General features: G+C 32.7%; 1 long non-coding RNA gene across 3 annotated transcripts; it reads left to right on the forward strand.

Moving 5' to 3' along the window:
• Nucleotides 1-834: 834 nt before the first annotated feature.
• On the forward strand, nucleotides 835-15,525 carry LOC143234153 (uncharacterized). Of its 3 annotated transcripts, none has more exons than XR_013018528.1 (3): nucleotides 835-1,308; nucleotides 6,059-6,311; nucleotides 14,944-15,525. It is a non-coding gene; the product is annotated as an uncharacterized LOC143234153 (long non-coding RNA). The 3 variants fall into 3 exon arrangements; XR_013018530.1 differs by having other exon boundaries at nucleotides 14,947-15,525; XR_013018529.1 differs by having other exon boundaries at nucleotides 837-1,308; nucleotides 6,217-6,311.
• The last annotated feature ends 923 nt before the right edge of the window (nucleotides 15,526-16,448 follow it).

Consider the following 16,448-nt stretch of genomic DNA (forward strand, 5'->3'; position numbering starts at 1 on the left):
ACCTTATTATGTACATTATAAAACACGATTATCAAAGCATAACATCATAATATATTCTTCAGTATATTATAAAACGTCTTTCGTAACACATCATTATAATAGAATCTTGACTAAAATGTTAGCATACTTCACTATATATATGTTATTGTCTACATGCATTGAGTAGTTATTGAGATAATGCCTGAGTAGTAACTGAAATGGTAGCTTATGATCAGATAAACATGTACGAATTGTTATTCTAGTGTGTAAAAGATGTTTTGAACATTTGTTCATCACAACACACATACAGATTTATTTTTTATAAAAAAAGGTGTGCTTTTGATATATAAATTTTCAGAAACAGATCAACGCGCTTTCTTCAGTTCATCCTACTTGATGTTGAGTCATGCCATGTCATGTGCCAGGAGTTTTCGGGTGTCAAAATGTTCGACTGCCAAGAAATGGTATATAGCAAAAGGACATTAATAGAATACTATGGTAACCTCAGTGTGCTGTATACAGAATCCTGAAACTTTAATGGACTACAGGAAATGCTATTCCAGGAAACTTCACTGATAAATGCTAAAAACTACTGCCTAAGATGACTGTGTTCTGATCAGATTAATATGTCAAAAGAAGTCTTGCACCACTTCACGATCGAAATAGCACGAACACATTTATTCCAGGATATCTAGAAGAAGAGTTAATAGGAGGCTGAGAAAACAAAATTATTCTACAAGAAGGGCTATATACAAACCAATTTTAACCAGAATTTATCATCGTTACATAGTGACCTAGTGGCAAAACAAAATTCCAACTTATAGTTAGGACACTATAATATTTTCAAATGGTTCTTGTTTAATGCTTGTTAAGGCTGATGGTAGGATTCGTGTACGTCGTTTGCCTGGAGAACGGAGACAAAATACTATCTTTTCTACAGAGAATACATAGGAGGTGGTGCAGTACATGTTTGGGCAACTAATCATCATGGTGTAAAAACTGCTCTATATATCTTCTAGGGAAATGTCAGTGACACCTATTTTATATTATTATCTCGATCAGGAGAAGATTACAAGATTGCTATGACTAGCAAAGTGTCCAGATTGTAATCCTACTGAGAACAATTGTGCAGAACTGAGTTGGAAAATTGCTAACTACGCCTTAAATTAGCTAATGTAGCTGAATTGTAGCGCTTTCTAGTGACACATTGGAATGAAATTACGGTAGATTACATCAATAACCGAATCGGAATCATTTCACATTATTTTGCAGAGGTTACTAAAGCACGAGGAGGACCAACTAAGTACCGATTCCCCCGCTGGGACAGCGGTAAGTCCCTGGATTTACAACGCTAAAATCAGGGGTTCAATTGTCCTTGGTGGACACAGCAAATAACTTGATGCGGCTTTGCTATAATAAAACACAAATTAAGTACTGAATGTCTGATGTAAACTGATAGAAGGTTATAGGCACTATTTATAACAGTTTGAGGTTATATTTTGTCATTATATATTTCATTTATTGTTATAGGTGAAATGCTGAATTACATATCTATCTACAAATGTCTGATAACTTTTTTTACTGTTGATATAGATCGTTCATGATGTCCAGAGAACCTATCTCATTATATAAATTTTATATGTAGATGTTTAATATGCATTTTTTCTGTTTGAAAACGCTAAGTGTATTTGTATTCCATTTCAATAATAATGATTTATTTACCACAAAATATATACACATATTGGTTAAGATTGTATGTTATTATGTACATTATAAAACGTGTTACTCGTATGAGGCGAAACAGAATGCTAGAAGCACACAATAATTGGTTTAAAGAATAGAAGTGATTTGCCTTAAAGATCGTATTATCTCAACGTTTATGAGATCGGCTATTATGTGTCGTTTTTATTAACGGTAATATTTCTCATTACATGAAATGCGAACAATACCTTACTGAATTACATTTTCAACATCTATAGTTAAGTATTATTAATAACGCTCTCTATTTAGGGATGGCACGTAAGTCTGTGTTAAAACAATACAAAAGTCATCTGTGTTATCTCCTTTACAGGTCATGAGAAGCTAGGTATGATGAGCTACCTGACATAGTCATTCTATCTCTAGTATATATATATATATATGCTGCTTTTCAGCTATCCAGAGCGTCCTAAAGTCGAAAACAATCAAATAGCCCAAACCAAGAATTGTTAATTTCGTTCATCATCATCTTTCTTCAACAGGCCGAGAACCTACCTAGTTCTAGAAATAACTATAATTTTATCATCAATCAATAGAACAAAACATCTTCACAGCCTTTCTTTCACTATTTGTTTTTTTAATTATTCTAGATAAAATTCATAAAGCACACTCTATAATCTAGTAATCCAGATAACTCATCTTATGAGAAGGTAGACAAACAAGTATTTGACAAAAAGTTATCGCTAAATACAAAAGCTGTGTCAGGCTAGCTACTATTTGTGTGTAGTTAAGCTCAAAGCTACACAATGAACTATATGCACTCTGCCAACCATAAGTATCGCAACCAAGTTTCTAGTATTGTAAATCCTTAGGCATACCTCTGTGCAATAGAAGAGCAGCTGGCTACTGAAACTACAAAAAGAACCAAATAAAATAGAGATAGAAGTGGACATACTATTTGATCTGGCTAATGACCACATAGCAGTCTAAATTGTTTAGACTTTACATGGTAAATAAAATCCCTACATTATTGACTTCTTCAGTGGCGAAACAAATAGAACCAGAATTTCCAAGCGTAAAATATTACTCTACTGTAAGATAGTGATAAAAAGTAGTATTCTGAAGTGATTTAAAAGAAAGGTATAATGATGAAAATAAGATTATGTTTCTATTGAAACAGCATGGGTAATGTTTACTAAGCCTTATTTTAAAACAGCATGGGTAATGTTTACTAAGCCTTATTTTAAAACAGCATGGGTAATGTTTACTAAGCCTTATTCACTTTACCGTACATTACTTGGATCAAGTGAAATGTCCTCTTATATCTTTGTCTTGTTTGGTTCCTTTTTTAAATGCAGTAGCCGTCAATATATAACTTTTTGCGATAATTCCCCAACTTATTCATAATGCTCACAATCAAAACAATGATGTTCGATTTCTTCTGAGTTTAAGAACTACAAATAATCGAAAAAGAATAACACTAATGACGTATTGTAGTGCGTAACATACATAGATGTGATAAACTATTCAAAATTCCTATATTTTGTTTCCAGAAAATAAATTATAACCACGACGAAGTATAGTTTAAAGTACTATTTGTTTGCAAAGTTATTCAAAGGATATCTGTAACATTCGTCCCCAATTTAGCAATGATAAATATGAGGGGAAACCAAATCCACCGTCAACACATAAACTGCTCTTTTACCAACGTATAGTGGATTCAGTAGTCACATTATAAGAGTCCTACGACAGCATATTTGTTTACAAAGTTGGATCCATAACATGAAGGCTGCAAGTTGAGCTCTCTAAATAACAGGTCATGCCAGACCCAGTTTAATAATGAACGATAATACAGGTTAATATCATACCACCATCTGGACCAGCTATAAGATGTATTACTTAATACACCTTCAGGAGTGATAACCGACTTCTTCAGATGCTTCTATCACTACACTATAGTCAGAGTAGACAATTTAATATATCGATACCATCACAGTAAGAATTAGAAGTGAAAACTTTATATGAAGAAGCTACTAGTTTTGACTTCTGAACTAACGACTATATATATCGATACTACCGCTTCTGAAGTCAGAGAAAACTAGCTATGTGTCAATACTGCTAATACTAAGGTCAGAACTGACCACTATATATGCTGTTACCACAGCAGCCATAGACAGAGCTGAGAACTTTGTCAATATCACCACTTGAATAATCAAAATATAGTTAATGTGTTAACTGGATATGTCGAAACCATCAGAACTATAGTAAGAACTAACAAAATGATGTTACGATACCGTCAGAAACAACTACTTTATATGTCGATACCACCACATCTATAGTCAGAGCTGACTAGTGGTCCGACATGACCAGGTGATTAGAACGCTAAACCTCGTAATCTGTGGGTTGCGGGTTCGAATCCCCGTCACGTCAACCATGCTCAATAGTCAATCTAACTATTCATTGGTAAAAGAGTCGCTCAAGAGTTGGAGGTGGATGGTAATGACTAGCTGATTTCCATTTAGTTTTTTACTACTAAATTATGGACTGCTAACTCAGATAGCCCTCGTGTAGCTTTGCGCGAAATTCAAAAAGAAACAAACAGATAAACAGAGCAGATTAATTTTATATATCTATACCACTATAGGTCTGGTCAGAACTAGCTATTTTGTTTTACGATCCCTCATCAACTATAGTCGGAACTGAATACATTTTATGAAGACACTGTCATAGTTGAGGACAGAACAAACTAAATTAATATAACAATACTAACTTAGCCATAGTAGTAACTGACTATTTTATATGTCCATACTATCATGTCTGTAGTCCGGTCTGGCTATTTTATGTATCGATACCACCATGGTTATTTTCAAAGCGAACTATTTTATATGTCTTTCTTAAAACTGTTGTGGTCAGAGATTACTATCTTAGATGCTGTTACTAAAACAGTTGTTGTTAGAACTGACTATTTTATATGTTGTGGTTAAAACTGTTGTGGTCAGAGCTGACTACCTTTAATATTGTTACTAAAACTGCTATTGTCAGAGCTGATTGCTTTATTCGTTGTTACTAAAACTTTTGTGGTCAGAGCTGGCTACTTTATTTGCCACCATTGCTACATCTGTAACCGTAGTTGATTATTTAAAGTGTAAGAGTGATGGGTATAAATATTGTGTTTTATGTTCAAAATGGAAGTTTACGGTTTGTATAAAAATGTTTTTGGTTTTTTTATATTAGTGGAAACTGTTTTCCGCAAAAGTGTGGCGAAGCGGACAAAAACACAAATAACCAATTTCTCATTAGTTTAAATGGAATAATGTAAGCCTTGGGTGATTGCATAGCAATAACGACAAACTAGATAGAGCCTTCTAATGCGTGCTAAAAGAAGTGAAATAAATAATGCAATCGAGCCCTGAACACATTATTCTAATTGATATTCCGTTTTCCGTGCCTAAATTGTCGTAAGCTAGGTATCGGTGACACGGATAGATAGATATACCCAACAGGTGGAATGTTTGATTGGCTACACAAAGTCCTGGTGTGTTTTTAATTACCAAAAGGATATGGTATTTTCAGGCACGTCCGTGGTATAAGAAATACATTTTTCCGATTGAAAGTTTTATTTCTGTCTTGTTGGTTGTAGTTGTAGATCACACGACAAGGTTTTTTGTTAGTTATCACAAATTTGACTCAGTTATTTGTTGAAATCGTGGATTTTTACGGGTATTTCTGATTTTAAGCATTGTTACGTATTCAAAAAGCTCTTATTTCTCTGCATGATTAGGATATTATAACTCTCTTTGTAAAACTGGGTATGTTTTATAGCCATTAATCATGTTATATCTCAAATATAAAGTCTGTAAACAGTGGAACGTTATTGTTGTGTTTTAATGATCAATTCTAATGATGACAAAACTCTGTCGAAACGTCGAACATTTGTTATAATGTTAAAAATGTTTTTCTCACTATCCATTCAAGTGGTTCGTTACGTTACGAGAATCAAAGTGGTATAATATTATCATACGCGAACCAGTTTTGTTATGTTTTATTGATCAGTTCTGGATACAGAAGATGATATGGACTTAAAAAGAACCAGTTGAGTGTACCTAAAGTGATTCCACTTAAGAAATGCCATTGAGGGAATAACTACTTAATATATGTTTTCTGTAGTTTTAGTAGTTTAATGTAGGACTTTAAATTTGTTAAACATTTTAAGAGTCAAAATATACAAAAGTAACATGAGTAAAAAACAAAACTCAGTGAAAACTACGTTCACTACAATTTTAAAAAAAGTATAACTTGATTAAAGCAAGTTAACTTCTGTGTTGTTCAATACAATTACAGGATTAATTTGACTAATTAAGCTTTCGAATTCTGACAGCAGGGAGTTAGACCCCGTGTTTACCAATTACTACCAAACTACATGCAGTAGGCAAAGCAGTACCTGGAAAAAGGTGGGATTGGTACATTAACAAGTGCACATGCGCAATGGATGACTTCACCTTCCCTTCTAATATGCTAGTTTACATTTGTCTTCTACAGTTCTACATTGGGAAAGTTCTGTCTGCATTTTCCTCAACAAGGGCATTTCCGAATATCTCATCCCTCTGGTGATCTTCTGGGGTAAGAAGCAATAGGTTCGTATAGTTTCAGTTGTTCTGAAAGTTGTTCATGTTTAGATATTTCACACAACCATGTATGAGTACGAATATTAATGTGGAGCAGCGAAGTTCAGCCAAAATTTTACTTTACAAATTTCGTTTGTTTTACTAAGAGGTAAAGTTGAAAAAGTAGTAAAATACTAAACATGATTTATAGTCAATGCGAAGCAGCTTTGTGTCTTCAATGACACGCAGTCTTAAAATTCCTTTCAATAACAATTTTTGTTGTTCGTTCAGTTGGAAAAAAACTGTATTTTTGTATCAACTATTAGTATTAGTAAAGACTTCTAAAACATCCAGATGCGGCTATGAAAGGTATTGTTTATTTGACGTATCAGAAGATAAAGTGTTATCATAAGTAAGAGTAAAGGGGTCGTTTAGTAAGTTCTTAATTCTTTAATACCTTCAGTAGTTTTGTGACCGTGGTTTTAGTTTAATCACTTAAAGTGTTTGTTTATTGACCTTCGGATCTGTAAAGTTTATAACAAGTCTTGGTACTTTATATCGTTAGATTTCATTCTTAAATTCGTTGAAGTATCTCCTTGAGACCAGTCATTCTGAACGAACGACTTACTACGTAGCACATATAAAGTTGGGTTCTTCCTCTTTCGCTACTTATCCCCCAGCACGAACTACAGAGACAATGTAACAAGAGCTTACACTCCTTGTTCTTAAACTGATTAACCACTCACCATGACTTACAAATAGAAGATAATTATAACATACACTCCTTGTTCTTAAACTGATTACCCCTCACCATGAGCTACATGATATGTTGGCGTATTGTAATTATAACATATGCTCCTTGTTCTTAGACTGATTAACCACTTACCATGAGTTATAGAGAGAAGGTAATTATAACACGTACTCCTTGTTCTTAAACTGAATAACCCCTCACCATGAGTTACATGATATATTGGCGTATTGTAATTATAACATACACTCCTTGTTCTTAACTTGATTAACCCCTCACCATGACGTACAGATAGAAGATAATTATAACATACACTCCTTGTTCTTAAACTGATTACCCCTCACCATGAGTTACATGATATGTTGGCGTATTGTAATTATAACATACACTCCTTGTTCTTAAATTGATTAACCCCTCACCATGACGTACAGATAGAAGATAATTATAACATACATTCCTTGTTCTCAAACGTATTAACCCCTCACTATGATTTACATGACATGTTGGTGTATTGTAATTATAACATACACTCTTTGTTCTCAAAGTTATTAACCCCTCACCATGACTTACATGACATGTTGGCGTATTGTAATTATAGCATACATTCCTTGTTCTTAAACTGATTATTCGCACACCATGACTTACAGATAGAAGGTAATCATAATTATAACACACACTCCTAGGCCCGGCATGGCTAGGCACTTGAATCGTAATCTGAGGGTCATGGATCCGAATCTCTGTCGTACTAAAGATGCTCGCCCTTTCGCTCGTGGGGGCGTTATAATGTGACAATCAATCCCACTATTCATTGGTAAAAGAGTAGCTGAAGCGTTGGCGGTGGATAGTAATGACTAGCTGTCTTTCGTCTAGTCTTACACTGCTAAAATAGGGACGGCTAGCGCAGATAGCCCTCGTGTAGGTTTGCGCAAAATTCAAAAACAAACATACACTCCTTGTTCTCAAACTGGTGAACGAGATCTTGTCTATCTTCTTGAAACTATTCTCGTGAATTATTTTATTTCCCTTAAGTTTGTATTATTACACTGAACATTTATATCTTCTCTTGTCAACGAATGTGATAAATGCCCATTTAGGAAACGAGTGGAACAAGGATAATTCTTAGAACTATTGTTGGAAACAGATACTATTTGAACTCTTTATTAAATAATAGATAATATCTAATTTAATTATATAAATAAATATTATTTGCGCCTCGTACTCGTTGAATGTAAGGTTACATAAAAGTATATAAAACCGTAACTTACAGTATGAAGAAACTAAATTAATTAAGGGTTTGAAAAGATATTTTAAAAAACAAAATCACAACAACTGAAGTGTTTAAGAAATATCTCACATTAGACAGAAGTTGCCTTGTTCTAATCAATGTTTTTTTTTTATTTACACTGTTTAAGTAAATAACTTTTAACGACGTTACTTGGAACTTTCTAAAGGAACTTTACCTACAGACACACACTTGAAATCCAGTGAGTCAGTAAACAGTCAGGTACTTTAAACAAATAGAAAACAGACTTCCGTCACTTGGTTAATTGACTTATAAAATGCAATAAAAAATCAAAGTAAGTGAATTCCCTCACTATTGTAAGTTAAAGTCCAGTTTTGTAATTAATTAATAAGATAAGTCATTGTTTGTATGATTTTTTTTTATCCAGTTTACTTGCTTATACCTTCACGACTAGAGAGTTTTGTTGTTACAGGGTGAGGCGCGGTAGGACTAGTGTGCCCAGAGTTTGAATCACACGATTCATGTTTCACGATGTGAGATGCCGCAAAAACTAGCTTTGAATTTTGACGCTTTTAGCGTACTATAAGAGAAACGGTCAAATCCTACATTTCTATCAGACAAACTATCAGACAACTAGCTCAAGAGTTACTGTATGTGGTGTTAATAAACCGTTTTCCCATTAGTGCATTAGTTGAAAATTGGAGATAACAGCATTCTATGTAAGGTTGAGTGAATATTCTAAAACGAGTGCATACATCTCAGTTAGTGTAAATAAAATAGAGTCCTGTGTCTCCAGAATAAACCTTTTTTGACTTAATATTTCTCTATTAAGCCTTCCTTAGGAGCTATCTACATTTTGATTCAATATTTCTCTATTACGGCTTCCTATCTACATTTTACGATTTACTAGTTCAGTTGGAAATGAATTGTAACACCAAAATTAGTTAATCGTAATTAGATAAAACTAGTAAGGCTAATAAATTATTTGTGCCTTAATAGATATATTATTAATAACTATATAAACATTACCAGGATGTTATTTTAACAGGACCAGAGCCTTCTACACACGTCCATCAATACTACATGATAATTATAATTCAGTGTTTTCTAGTTATCATGTACTGCTATAATTTAGTATTTCCTAGTTATCATGTAGTGCTGTAATTCAGTGTTTTCTAGTTATCATGTAGTGCTGTAATTCAGTGTTTTCTAGTTATCATGTAGTGCTGTAATTCAATGTTTTCTAGCTATCATGTAGTGCTGTAATTCAGTGTTTTCTATGTAACATATACTGCTATAATTCAGTGTTTTCTAGTTATCATGTAGTGCTGTAATTCAGTGTTTTCTAGTTATCATGTAGTGCTGTAATTCAGTGTTTTCTAGTTATCATGTAGTGCTGTAATTCAATGTTTTCTAGCTATCATGTGTGCTGTAATTCAGTGTTTTCTAGTTATCATGTAGTGCTGTAATTCAATGTTTTCTAGCTATCATGTAGTGCTGTAATTCAGTGTTTTCTATGTAACATATACTGCTATAATTCAGTGTTTTCTAGTTATCATGTAGTGCTATAATTCAGTGTTTTCTAGTTATCATGTAGTGTTGTAATTCAGTGTTTTTTTGCTATCATGTAATGCAGTAATTCAGAGTTTTCTAGTTATCATGTAGTGTTGTAATTCAGTGTTTTCTAGTTATCATGTACTGATATAATTTAGTATATCCTAGTTATCGTGTCGTGCTATAATTCAGTATTTTCTAGTTATCATGTAGTGCTGTAATTCAGTGTTTTCTAGTTATCATGTAGTGCTGTAATTCAATGTTTTCTAGCTATCATGTGTGCTGTAATTCAGTGTTTTCTAGTTATCATGTAGTGCTGTAATTCAATGTTTTCTAGCTATCATGTAGTGCTGTAATTCAGTGTTTTCTATGTAACATATGCTGCTATAATTCAGTGTTTTCTAGTTATCATGTAGTGCTATAATTCAGTGTTTTCTAGTTATCATGTAGTGTTGTAATTCAGTGTTTTTTTGCTATCATGTAATGCAGTAATTCAGTGTTTTCTAGTTATCATGTAGTGTTGTAATTCAGTGTTTTCTAGTTATCATGTACTGCTATAATTTAGTATATCCTAGTTATCATGTCGTGCTATAATTCAGTATTTTCTAGTTATCATGTAGTGCTGTAATTCAGTGTTTTCTAGTTATCATGTAGTGCTGTAATTCAATGTTTTCTAGCTATCATGTGTGCTGTAATTCAGTGTTTTCTAGTTATCATGTAGTGCTGTAATTCGATGTTTTCTAGCTATCATGTAGTGCTGTAATTCAGTGTTTTCTATGTAACATATACTGCTATAATTCAGTGTTTTCTAGTTATCATGTAGTGCTATAATTCAGTGTTTTCTAGTTATCATGTAGTGTTGTAATTCAGTGTTTTCTAGTTATCATGTAGTGCTGTAATTCAGTGTTTTCTAGTTATCATGTAGTGCTGTAATTCAATGTTTTCTAGCTATCATGTAGTGCTGTAATTCAGTGTTTTCTATGTAACATATACTGCTATAATTCAGTGTTTTCTAGTTATCATGTAGTGCTGTAATTCAGTGTTTTCTAGTTATCATGTAGTGCTGTAATTCAGTGTTTTCTAGTTATCATGTAGTGCTGTAATTCAATGTTTTCTAGCTATCATGTGTGCTGTAATTCAGTGTTTTCTAGTTATCATGTAGTGCTGTAATTCAATGTTTTTCTAGCTATCATGTAGTGCTGTAATTCAGTGTTTTCTATGTAACATATACTGCTATAATTCAGTGTTTTCTAGTTATCATGTAGTGCTATAATTCAGTGTTTTCTAGTTATCATGTAGTGTTGTAATTCAGTGTTTTTTTGCTATCATGTAATGCAGTAATTCAGTGTTTTCTAGTTATCATGTAGTGTTGTAATTCAGTGTTTTCTAGTTATCATGTACTGCTATAATTTAGTATATCCTAGTTATCATGTCGTGCTATAATTCAGTATTTTCTAGTTATCATGTAGTGCTGTAATTCAGTGTTTTCTAGTTATCATGTAGTGCTGTAATTCAATGTTTTCTAGCTATCATGTGTGCTGTAATTCAGTGTTTTCTAGTTATCATGTAGTGCTGTAATTCAATGTTTTCTAGCTATCATGTAGTGCTGTAATTCAGTGTTTTCTATGTAACATATGCTGCTATAATTCCAGTGTTTTCTAGTTATCATGTAGTGCTATAATTCAGTGTTTTCTAGTTATCATGTAGTGTTGTAATTCAGTGTTTTTTTGCTATCGTGTAATGCAGTAATTCAGTGTTTTCTAGTTATCATGTAGTGTTGTAATTCAGTGTTTTCTAGTTATCATGTACTGCTATAATTTAGTATATCCTAGTTATCATGTCGTGCTATAATTCAGTATTTTCTAGTTATCATGTAGTGCTGTAATTCAGTGTTTTCTAGTTATCATGTAGTGCTGTAATTCAATGTTTTCTAGCTATCATGTGTGCTGTAATTCAGTGTTTTCTAGTTATCACGTAGTGCTGTAATTCGATGTTTTCTAGCTATCATGTAGTGCTGTAATTCAGTGTTTTCTATGTAACATATACTGCTATAATTCAGTGTTTTCTAGTTATCATGTAGTGCTATAATTCAGTGTTTTCTAGTTATCATGTAGTGTTGTAATTCAGTGTTTTTTTGTTATCATGTAATGCTGTAATTCAGTGTTTTCTAGTTATTATGTAGTGTTGTAATTCAGTGTTTTCTGGTTATCATGTAGCGTTGTAATTCAGTGTTTTCTGGTTATCATGTAGTGTTGTAATTCAGTGTTTTCTGGTTATCATGTAATGCTGTAATTCAGTGTTTTCTAGTTATCATGTAGTGTTGTAATTCAGTGTTTTCTGGTTATCATGTAGTGTTGTAATTCAGTGTTTTCTGGTTATCATGTAGTGCTGTAATTCAGTGTTTTCTAGTTATCATGTAGTGTTGTAATTCAGTGTTTTCTAGTTATTATGTAGTGCTGTAATTCAGTGTTTTCTAGTTATCATGTAGTGCTGTAATTCAGTGTTTTCTAGTTATCATGTAGTGTTGTAATTCAGTGTTTGCTGGTTATCATGTAATGCTGAAATTCAGTGTTTTCTAGTTATCATGTAGTGTTGTAATTCAGTGTTTTCTGGTTATCATGTAGTGTTGTAATTCAGTGTTTTCTGGTTATCATGTAGTGCTGTAATTCAGTGTTTTCTAGTTATCATGTAGTGTTGTAATTCAGTGTTTTCTAGTTATTATGTAGTGCTGTAATTCAGTGTTTTCTAGTTATTATGTAGTGCTGTAATTCAGTGTTTTCTAGTTATCATGTAGTGCTGTAATTCAGTGTTTTCTAGTTATCATGTAGTGCTCTAATTCAGTGTTTTCTAGTTATCATATAGTGCTGTAATTCAGTGTTTCACACTTATCATTTAGTTGATGAATCCATTTTAGTTATCACGTATTTCATACGATTTAGTGTTTTATAGTTATAATGCTGCTATTATGAGTTAAAATTTTACGGTTATTATGAGTTAATTTTATAGTTTTATATCATTATTATGAGTCAGTTTTCGAGTTAAATGTTTTGTTATTACGATTCAGTTTTTTCTAGTTATCATGTTGCATTTACAATTTGATATTTTATATACATCATGGACTGTTATGAGTCAAATTTCTAGTTACAATGTATTTGTTACTATGTAATGTTTATTAGCTGTGAATATCTATAACAATTTATTGTTTTTATAGTAATCATATAGTGCGTTATAATTCTATATGTAGAGATAATACGGACGCTCAAATTAAAGTAATACAAAAACAATCCTAATTTTCTTCTCATCAGAAGCTAGATATGAAGAGGTAATTGGTATAGCTACTTTACGTCTGGTGTTACATGCCGCTTTTTCGTTATCCAGAGCATCCCAAAGTCGAAAACAGACGAATAGCCAAAACTAAGATTTCTTATTTTCATTCAACAGGTCTAGCGCCTACCTGGTTCTAACAGTACCAATAATTTTTCATCATCTGATAGAACAAAACAGTCTTCACAACCTTTGTCTACCTATTTCATTATTAAATTTATAAAACTTTAGAATACACTTTGTAACTTAGTAACCTAAGTACGCTATCTTATAAGAAGGTAAACAAACAAGCATTAGGATTGTTTGTTTGTTTTGGAATTTCGCACAAAGCTACTCGAGGGCTATCTGTGCTAGCCGTCCCTAATTTAGCAGTGTAAGACTAGAGGGAAGGCAGCTAGTCATCACCACCCACCGCCAACTCTTGGGCTACTCTTTTACCAACGAATAGTGGGATTGACCGTCACATTATACACCCCCACGGCTGGGAGGGCGAGCATGTTTAGCGCGACGGGGGCGCGAACCCGCGACCCTCGGATTACGAGTCGCCCGCCTTACGCGCTAGGCCATGCCGGGCCAAGCATTAGGAAAATAAAATAATAGATAAATACAAAAGTTATGTAGAGCTGGCTACTGTCTGTTTGTAGTTAAGCACAAAGCTTCACAATGACCTCTCTGTTCTCTGTCCAGTACGGATATCGCAACCAAGTTTCTAGTACTGTGAGATCGCAGACATACCGCTCTGCCACTAGGAGGAAGCTGGCTACCGAAAAAAACGAGTCAGATAAAACTGAGATATAAGTGGACATATCAGTTGATCCAGCTAACGATTACATAGCAGAATAAATTGTTTGGACTTTACATGGAGAATACAATTCTTACATAACCGGCTTCTCCACAGGCAAAACAAGTAGACCCTGAATTTCCAGTAATAAAAGTAGTATTATAAAGTTAGTTAAAGAAAAGATATAATAAAAAAAAGCTGAGATTCTGTTCAAACACAAAGATTTTGATAGACAAAGTGAGGAAGACAGTGATTTAGGGATTTTATTCTCCATGTAAGTCGATACGGCTTAGTGTGATATGTGATATGTTTGTTTCCCCCACAATCTTGTTTGGTTCCTCTTTTTTTGTAAGTTCATTAGCCAGCCGCACATTAGATTTTATATTAACGATCCATTTATTATAATTCACTCTTTTGTAATTACATTTATTAATTAAAATTAATTGGTTTATAGATATTAGTCAGTTTTCTAATTATGAATTTTTGTGTTTATTAATTAATAAGTAGTGTCCAGGATTTAGTATTTTATAATGCAGTTATAATTAGGTCCTTTTATAGTTGCCATGTTGTTATTAAGATTTAATGTTTAGTAGCTAACAAGTAGGTTTTACAATTTCAGGCTTATAGCTATTATGTACTAGTTTCAATTCAAGGTTTTCTGTTTATCATGTAGTTATTAGGATTAAAGTTTTTAGTTTTGATGCTGCTATTACAAAATAGTTGTTTCTAATATCTTGGAGTTATTGTAAATTAGCTTAATATATAGCATGTAGTTATTACGACTTAACATTTTAAAGTTACCGTGTTGTTGTTACGAACCAGTTTCCAGGGTTCATGTTGCTACTGTAGTTTTTCTAGTTATTATGTACTTGTTACAATTCAATATTTTCTGGTTATTATGAGCCAGTTTTGTAGTAATAATGTAGTTACTATTGGACAGTCTTAGGCATTCAAAGTAGTTATTATTTTTGCTAAAATTTTCATGTTATAATTATGAGTTTTTTTGTTTCAGCAGGTATTAGGTATGCCGGATATCTCAACGAGTACACTCGTATCAAGATGTATTCTGATTTTGGTAATCTTTATCCACTTCCAAAGACATGCTGAAGCGTTTGATGCATGCAGCGACCTCTGCTGGAAGCTAGGCTATAGAAGGTACTGCCATCACTGTCTTCGCCTCAGAATTCCAATGAGATTTGGGAAGAGAAATGACGGTGGTCGTTTTAGGATACCGTTAAGATTTGGTAAGAGAGTAGACATGGTCTCTGAACAAGATGATTCTGAGATGGACAAAAACTTGGGACATGAACAACAGCCAGAGGGAGGGTTGAAAGCTCCAAGACAGTCCGATGTGATGAAAATGATGACGCGGTTAATTAAATTCAATGATGATAACTAATTAATGACTAAAATATTCAAAACCCAAAATGAATATGTTGTATGACGTATCATTTTGTATTTATATTACTTGATTATGATTGTTTTCGTGCTTTAATGTTGTCTTCTAGTAAGTTCTGACTGATTAATTGTGATCAGACGTCAGAAAACAATGTAAAAATATTGTTGTTAATTAAAGTGTACTCATATCAGCTATTCAGTTCGATGGGTATTGATTTTTTTTAATTGAGCAAAAAGAAAATTAATTATTCTTGATACCAAAATTTGAATGACAAAACAATTTTATTAATTAAAGAGCGATTATACTTGTCTCTTTTGTGTGCAAACCAAAATTTTAACGTTGTAAGCTTTCAAAAATATCACTAGAGGGCAATACCAGAGGAGATTTTGTTAAACCATTTTACTTAAAAGTTGTTTTAATTTCACGCCTTTTGAAACTTGCACTTAAGATAAAATAAGAAGACAATGTATCTTTTATGATGGAGTAAACATTTCATGAAAAGATAGTTTTAAAACATACCGACAAATTTTGTGAACATTTTGTTTCCGAACAACGTTTAAATTAATATTAATCTCCAACCAAACCAACATACTTAGGTCTAAACTAAAACCAGCAAATTAACGAATATGACTAATTAAATATATCTCAGTTACTTCTTTCTTATAAGGTTAGAATATTTTATGTGATCCATATCCTGGTTTGTAAAGATATTTCCGGCTATATAATTCCATTTTTATCTCACTCTGCTTGGGCAGCTCTTTGGTGGACCTTAAATACTTATATTAAAATAACAATGCAAATAATTTCTATACTAAAAAGCATAATAATAAAATGTTCAAAATAATATACCTAAATAGAGCTCAATAGATATTTGTTTATAGGGATAGTAGTTTAATGTTTAAGCTAATATGTGAGTTAATAGATAAGTGTTTATGGAGATAGTAGTTTAATGTTTAAGCTAATATGTGACTCAATAGAAAGGTTTTTATGGCGATAGACAAAGCTCAGGCTCATAGTTTTCCAAATTAATTTTTAATAAATATCTACTAGGGAAACTCGCTAGAATTACAAGGTTATTTAAGTGACAACTTGATAGTTTGTTATGTGTTCTAAAAACG

This window comes from Tachypleus tridentatus, chromosome 12 (genome assembly GCF_004210375.1).
Source record: "Tachypleus tridentatus isolate NWPU-2018 chromosome 12, ASM421037v1, whole genome shotgun sequence".
NCBI classification, from domain to species: Eukaryota; Metazoa; Arthropoda; class Merostomata; order Xiphosura; family Limulidae; genus Tachypleus; species Tachypleus tridentatus.